This window comes from Mauremys mutica, unplaced genomic scaffold (genome assembly GCF_020497125.1).
Source record: "Mauremys mutica isolate MM-2020 ecotype Southern unplaced genomic scaffold, ASM2049712v1 000629F_np12_subseq_214426:226894_obj, whole genome shotgun sequence".
NCBI classification, from domain to species: Eukaryota; Metazoa; Chordata; order Testudines; family Geoemydidae; genus Mauremys; species Mauremys mutica.
The window spans coordinates 1,854-9,282 of NW_025423020.1; the positions used below are offsets into that span (position 1 = coordinate 1,854).

At 57.2% G+C, this 7,429-nt stretch overlaps 1 pseudogene; it reads right to left on the minus strand.

Annotated features, from left to right (window-relative positions):
• Positions 1–244: 244 nt before the first annotated feature.
• Positions 245–451, minus strand: LOC123357442 (annotated as a pseudogene).
• Positions 452–7,429: the final 6,978 nt, after the last annotated feature.

Sequence of the window (7,429 nt, forward strand, 5' to 3'; positions counted from 1 at the left end):
TGTTGAAAAGAGTCACAGCACACAGAAGAATCCCAGCTTTTAAAACAATCCTCCAGCAAGACAAAGAAACTCACATGTGTAAACTCAGAAAACACCCCCAAAATTTTTTAACAATATGTTGTCATGAAAAAACCAAAGTGCTAAAAATACCTGATTTTTCAGCTACTTTCAAAAAAATCTTTTCAAGTCAGCATTTTTAGAATGAAACTTTTTCTACCTTTTTAATCACACAATTCTCCCAAGCAGGAGAGGCACTGGTCCTGGAGACACTGCAATACCAGGTCAATGCATGGGGTGGACAGAGAAAGCTCCTATTGCATCCCCTTGTTTCAAAAATCAATTTAATATGCAGTCCTCAAATAAAGGACCTATCAGATACAACTTTAGATAATGCTTTCCCCTTAAACTGATAAGAACAGATATAATTTAGATAATTTTTTCTTCAAGGTTCCCAAGACACAGACCAGGTTTTCATCTCGAGGCCAAAAGACCAATAACATCAAGACGCTTGATCACGGCCTTGGATAGGCCAAGAGACTACTCACCCCATCTGAGCTCACTTTTGATCTTAGCTACAAGGAGCCGAGAAGCAATGCTGAGAGTCTCAAATGCTAGGCAGCTGCTCTTCCCCCACTGCTTTCTACTTCAGCACGAGGAGCTCCCAGACACGCACCAAACACCATTCACGACACTTGATAACTAGGTAACTCGAAGTGATGATCACTTCCCCGAAGTGACTCCACCGGAAGAATTCAAAGCAAGAGCCCTTAACACACAATTCTGTTCAAAGACAGAGAAGTCTTTCAGCCTCCTTCCTCTTGCAGGTTTCCCTGTACATGCCTAATTTGCATAATCCCACCCACTGACCTGTGACTAACAATCTCTCACTGTTTGTGACTAACAATCTCTCACTGTTAACTCTTACAGCAAAACAGGCCAAAGAAAGCCTATGCAAGCGCTATACCACAGCCCCAATGCTCTTTTCTGCTCCTTCTCAAACGTACAGTCATCAGGCAGACATAAGATAGTTTTGCTCCATACCAGTCCAGTTCCTTGTCTAACCACTGCACACATATGGTATAACCCTACCCTGAGCTGATTCCCGACTTTTCCGCTCAATATAGGAAAACGAGAATTGAGAGAGAAGCTGTGCAGGGAAGTCTTCCTCAACTTGCACTCCACTCCCCAAGGGCCTTTCGGGCTCTTCTGTGGACTTCAGGTTCCATTTGATTGCCAAGGTTTATGGTCTTATTAATTAGCCATCTCCTAATGCAAGGATGCTACATGTCAGACTAAAGATCGATTTTCCAAAAGAGCTGAGAAACAGAACTAAAGCTGAGCACGAGGTGTTACATTTACATGAGCATCCAGGTTCTGACTGTGCCCTGGAAAGTTCAATGCTTCCAAAAGAAATCAGAAAATAAGGAGCCTGTCAGGTCCCCCTGCTAGCACCCAGATCTAGTCAATCTGCAGGGAAATAAGGAAAAAGCAATGAATAAAGAAGTCAGGAAATAACAAGGAAATGAAGAGGTTTCTGTCCAATTTACCATCTTCTCAGCTACCAATCAAAGTTAAAGACCTAAAGTCGACCTATCGGCATAAGTACAGATGGTTGAATGGAAGTTAAAAGGAGCTGCTGTGGTAAGTGTTAGGAGCCTGCAAGCAGCATGCAGATCATTTAAAAATGCTGCAATTAGAGACTGCGACAAAGTTCCTCCTCTACCTTGGTGGGTCCTGCGCTTATTAGCAGATTTGCTCACCTCAGGGCAGGTCTACACTAAGGGCAGGGGTCGAACTAGGGTACGCAAGTTCAGCTACGTGAATAGCGTAGCTGAATTCGAAGTACCCTAGTTCAAACTACTCACCCGTCCAGACACCGTGGAATCGAAGTCCGCGGCTCCAAGGTCGACTCCGCCACTGCCTTTTGCAGTGGTGGAGTACCAGAGTCGACTGCGGCGCTTCCGGAGTTCGAACTATTGCGTCCAGATTAGACGCGATAGTTAGAACTCCGAGAAGTCGAACTCACCGCATCGACCCGGCTGGTAAGTGTAGACTAGCCCTCAGTGATCTTCCCCTCTGGTGGAACCCACAGTCTGGGTCAACTCCTCCTGTGTCTGATCAGGAGTTGGGAGGTTTGGGGGAACTCGGGCCCATCCTCTACTCCGGGTTCCAGCCCAGCGCCCTGTGGATTGCAGCTGTCTATAGTGCCTCCTGTAACAGCTGCTTGACAACTACAGCTCCCTGGGCTACTTCCCCCCGGCCTCCTCCAAACACCTTCTTTATCCTCACCACAGGACCTTCCTCCTGATGTCTGATAACGCTTGTACTCCTTAGTCCTCCAGCAGCACAGCACAGCACAGCACAGCACAGCACAGCACAGCACAGCACAGCACAGCACAGCACAGCACAGCACAGCCTCAGCTCCTTGCGCCTCTTGCTCCCAGCTCCACACACACACACACCACAAACTGAAGTGACTCCTTTTTAAACCCAGGTGCCCTGATTAGCTCTGCCTTGATTGGCTGCAGGTGCCCTAATCAGCCTGTCAGGGGTGCGGAAAGCCCTAGGGCGGGTGCAAGGAAGTTTTGGGCCCTAGGTGAAACTTCCACCTTGCACCCTCCCACCCAGCTAACCGCGTCTGTCCGTTCCCCCACCCCCGCAGCTAACTCAGCCCCCCACCCGGGGAGCCCCCCTGCAGCAACTACTCCCCCCATCCCCCCGTGGCAGCTAACCCTGCCTGGGGAGACTTCCTCCCCACCCCACCCCCTGCCACAGCAGCTAACCCTGCCTGGGGAGACCTCCTGCAGACATGGGTGGCAAGATTGTAGAAATTTTGGTGGTGCCCAGAACCCGCCCCCCAACTCTGCCCCCCCAAACTCTGCTCCCACCTGCCTAATGCTCTGGGAGGGGGCTCAGGAGGGGGAGGTCTGGGGTGCAGATCCTGGGCTGGGGATTAGGGTGCAGGAGGGGTGCAGGCTTTGGGATGGAGTTTGGGTGCAGGCTCGGGGCTGGGGCAGGGGGTGGGTGTGCAGGAGGGGGTGAAGGGTGCAGGCTTTGGAATGGAGTTTGGAGTTGGGAAGGGGTATGTGGGAAGGGGGAGGGGTGCACCTTGTGGGGAGGGAGTTTGGGGATAGGAGGGAATACAGGGGTGAGGGCTGTGGGGCTGACGATGAGGGATTCATGATGCAGGAGGGGACTCAGGGCTGGGGCAGAGGATTAGGGTGCGGGGGAAGAGGGGTTCATGCTGCAGGGGGGCTCAGGGCTGGGGCTGAGGATTAGAGTGCAGGGGTGAGGGCTCTGGCTGGGGCAGAGGATTAGGGTGCCGGGGGATGAGGGGTTCATGCTGCAGGGGGGCTCAGGGCTGGGGCTGAGGATTAGGGTGCGGGGGGATGAGGGGTTCATGCTGCGCGGGGGGGCTCAGGGCTGGGGCAGAGGTTTAGGGTGCGGGGGATGAGGGCTCTGGCTGGGGCTGAGGATTAGGGTGCGGGGGGATGAGGGGTTCATGCTGCAGGGGGGCTCAGGGCTGGGGCAGAGGACTAGGGTGCGGGGGAATGAGGGCTCTGGCTGGGGATGAGGGTTTGGGGCATTGGGGAGGCTCAGGGCCGGGGGAGAGACCCAGGTCCAAATATTGCTGGAGCAGGGCCCCCAACCCTGAATATTCCTGGAGCCCGGGCACCGCACACAGATATAACCTGCCGCCCCTGCCTGCGGCAGCTAAGCCTGGCTGGGGAGCCCGCCCCAGCTCACCTCGGCTCCACCCCCTCCACTGAGCACGCCGGCATCGCTCTAATTCTCCTCCCCGCCCAGGCTTGCGACGCCGACTGGAGGAGAATTAGAGCTGGGCTGTGTGCTCGGCGGAGGAGGCAGAGTGGAGGTGAGCTGGGGTGGGCAACGGTTCCCCTGTGCGCCCCCAATGCCCCGTTACTGTGGACAGCCCTCCCCGCGTGCCCCCCAGCTCATCTCTGATCCACCTCCTCGCCTGAGGGGGCTATTAGGCGCCACCAACCACTAGGCGGCCGCCTAGTTTGCCCAAATGGTTGCACGGGCCCTGGTGTTCACAAGCATTGTGAAAACATGCAATTCCCGCTCACACTGCACAGGGGCAGCACAGCTCCAGGGTTCTCTAGAATCGCACAATAATGCTGGCTTTGTTCCCACAGCACCTGGAGCTTTTCACAGTGAGACATGGGGGTGCTGCAGCCCCCGCCGCAGCCCTCGTTCCCGCACCTCTGCTTCTCTGCAGGGAACTTGTTATGCCACGAGGGGGGGGGTGAGGGAGACTGTGCAGGAGACCCAGGCCCACGCGCTGAGCACTGCAGCTCCAGTGCTGTGTGCGGGATTCATTTCTGCTCTCTGATAAAACTGCCCCAGGCTTCTCTGTCCCACTAATATTCGTCCAGGCTCCCGGGCGCTGTTAGTATCTGTCCAGAGCTCTCGCCAGCCCTGCCCCAGGAGAGCTGGGCGCTCGCCCTGCTCTAGGAGAGCCAGGCAGGCCCTGAGCACTAGACGGTGACCCTAGGCCAGTGGTGCCAGAACAATCTGTATAGTGGGGGGTGCTGAGCCACCGAACCAACTGTAACCCCTGGGTGTGATGGAAACCACGTCAAGCCAGGGGCTGCTGCAGCCCCCCCAGTTCCAGCCCCTCTGCCCAGGCAGCTCCCCCAGCCTGACACACACACCCAGCCCCTGCACCCGCCCCACCCCAGGGCTCCTCAGCCCAGAGGGGAGCCCCCCGGCTGAGTGGGGAACCAGAACCCCCCGAAATTACCCTGGGACCAGCATGATCTGCCTCCGCCCTGCCCTGCTCCGCATGTATTCGGAGTGAGTCAGTTTCCCTGTCCCAATGTGTGTCCTGCCCTGTGTCTCTTCTCCTCCCCAGCTCCTTCCAAACCAGCCCATTTCCCCTGCACCCCGGGCTGGGTCTCTGCCAACCCCCCTTCTCCCCTCCTACCCCCAATATCTCCCTGCCCCTACAGGTCTATAGGGCTGGATCCCTCCCTCCCCCCTTCTCCCCTCATTTCCTGCCTCTGGGGGTCTATGGGGCTGGGTCTCTCCTCCCTCCATCCCCTCCCCTGCCCCCAATATCCCTCTGGGGCTCTGTGGGGCTGGGTCTCTCTCCCTGCCCCTGTGCTCCCCCCTGCACAGCATGTCCTGGGAGTGACTCAGATTCCCTGGACCAACATTTCACACACCCCCACCCCACATGTCTCTTCTCTCCCCCAGCTCCCTCCACCCCACCCCATTTCCCCTGCACCCCAGGCTGGGTCTCTGCCAACCCCCCTTCTCCCCTCCTGACCCCAATATCCCCTGTCCCTATGGGTCTATGGGGGCGGGTCTCTCCCTTCCCCCAATATCTCCCTACCCCAGTCTGTCTATGGGGCTGGGTCTCTCCCTGAAGCCCCGCCCCCAGCATGGGGCTCACAGACAATCCCCACCCGGCGGCTGTGACGTGTGGTGACGTGTTCACTCTCTGCAGGCGACTCATTCACTCGAGACCGAAACGACAGAAGGTGTCACGTGTCCATGGGCGGGGCTATGCAGATGAGCAGTGTCTGGCGGCAGGACGGAGAGCAGCGAGAGGAACCGAAGGAGCCCGGCGGAGAGAATTCTCTGCGTGTGGACAGAATCCGGTGTGGGGAGTTCGTGCTGTGGGTGCCTGCACCGGAGTCACTTCGGGGCAGTGATTGCCACTGAGCTACATAGTGATCCAAGGCGTGTGAATGGGGTGTGGTGCCTGGCGGGGAGCAGCTCATGGTGAAAAGGAAAGAGGTGGGAGCAGCAGATCCTGTCCTAGCGGGGTGCAGGGAGGGGGTGGGTTTGCAACCATGAGTGGGTGTCTTGTGGGTGCAACTAGACCCCCCCCTTCTCTGGTGGTGGTGGGGGTTGCATGATGTCACAGCCCCTGGGGGAGGGGTTTGAATCATGACTCTCAACAATCATGTTTCTGAAGTGGGAGAGCAACTTCCCCCGCTCCCACTCACTCTCCACTAGGGGCCTGGGCTGGGATCTCTAGGGAGGGAAGCACAGGAAAAAACAGTCTCCCCTATGGAACCCAGGAGTCCTGGCTCCCACTCCCCCTGCTCTAGACCCCCTCCACTCCCAGAGCCAGGGATAGAACCCAGGGGTCTGGGTGCCCAGCCCCCTCCCTGCTCTGACCACTCGACCCCACTCCCCTGCCAGGGTGGTGCAGTGGTCACTGGGTCTGTGTCTCAGCTCTGCTAAGGACCTTGACTGATTTTCCCAAAGTGTTTCCTTCTGAATCCAGCACATCTGCCCCCCCCCCGCCCGGTTACTGCCCACCCCCGTGTGGGGGCACCAGCACTGTGCCGGGTCGTGATGGGAAATTGTCCAAGCTGGCCCCGGAGAGACGTGTGTGTCCCTGCTGCCCCCTGCTGGCGGGGCTGAGCCCTGCTCTGTGTGTGTGTGTGTGTCTGTGTGTGTGGTGGCTTTGCAGGATTTTGTATCCTGCAGCAAGTGACACACACACACATTGACGCACAAGGGACTCACGCAATCCCAAGAACACTCAAACACAACACACCCCGAGGGGCATGCTAGCCCAACCCCCAAAGAGAGAAACAATCACACCCCCAGCCACACTCACAATCACACACACACCAGAATATTCACAATTGTGCTCAGAGACACAACCGCACACAGTTCACTCCCACTCCTCCCAACACAAGGACCTCCTGCCCCATATACAGCATGTGCCGACGCCTGTGGAACTCACTGCCACTGGACAGCTACCAATGAGAATGGACATTTCCAGGAGACCAATAGACATGGCCGTGGCCAGGGAGGGGGCTGGGCTCCCAGGGTCTGACCCGGGCTGAGACTGGTTCTGACCTAGAGGGGTCTATCCAGCCGGGGGCAGCGTGACCCACACACAAACCCACCAGAAGCGCCTTTCTTAGCGGGTCTCCCAGGCCATCCCCCACCCTGCCCCGGGTTGGGTAACAAAGGGGCAGCACAGGACTCTGGGCTGTGTCACAACCCGGCCCCAGCCCCTCGCTCCCACACGGTGGTGAGTTGGGTAACTGCCGAGGGATTGCACAAGAGAGAGTCAGAGCCAGGGAGAGAACCCAGGAGTCCTGGCTCCCCACCCGACACACACGCTAACCACTGGAGCCCACTTCCCTCCCAGGGCTGGAGATAGAACCCAGGAATTCTGACCACCAAACCTGCCCGCCCCCGCTCTGACCACTAGACCTCACACTCCCCTTTTAGATTTTAGTCCCGCTGCCTCTTCTATCCACCCACCCCACCTGTCCATGCCTTTGCTGCAGGTTTCTGGGGTGTCACCCCTGCTCTGCACTCCCCCAGTGCAGCCCAAGGCTTTTTTCCCCCCCAACCACACATCCTCTCCCCCTCGTGCTGGATCATCTGCTTGGCCCCCTGCTCCCTCTCAGGGCGCGCTGTGCGGCGT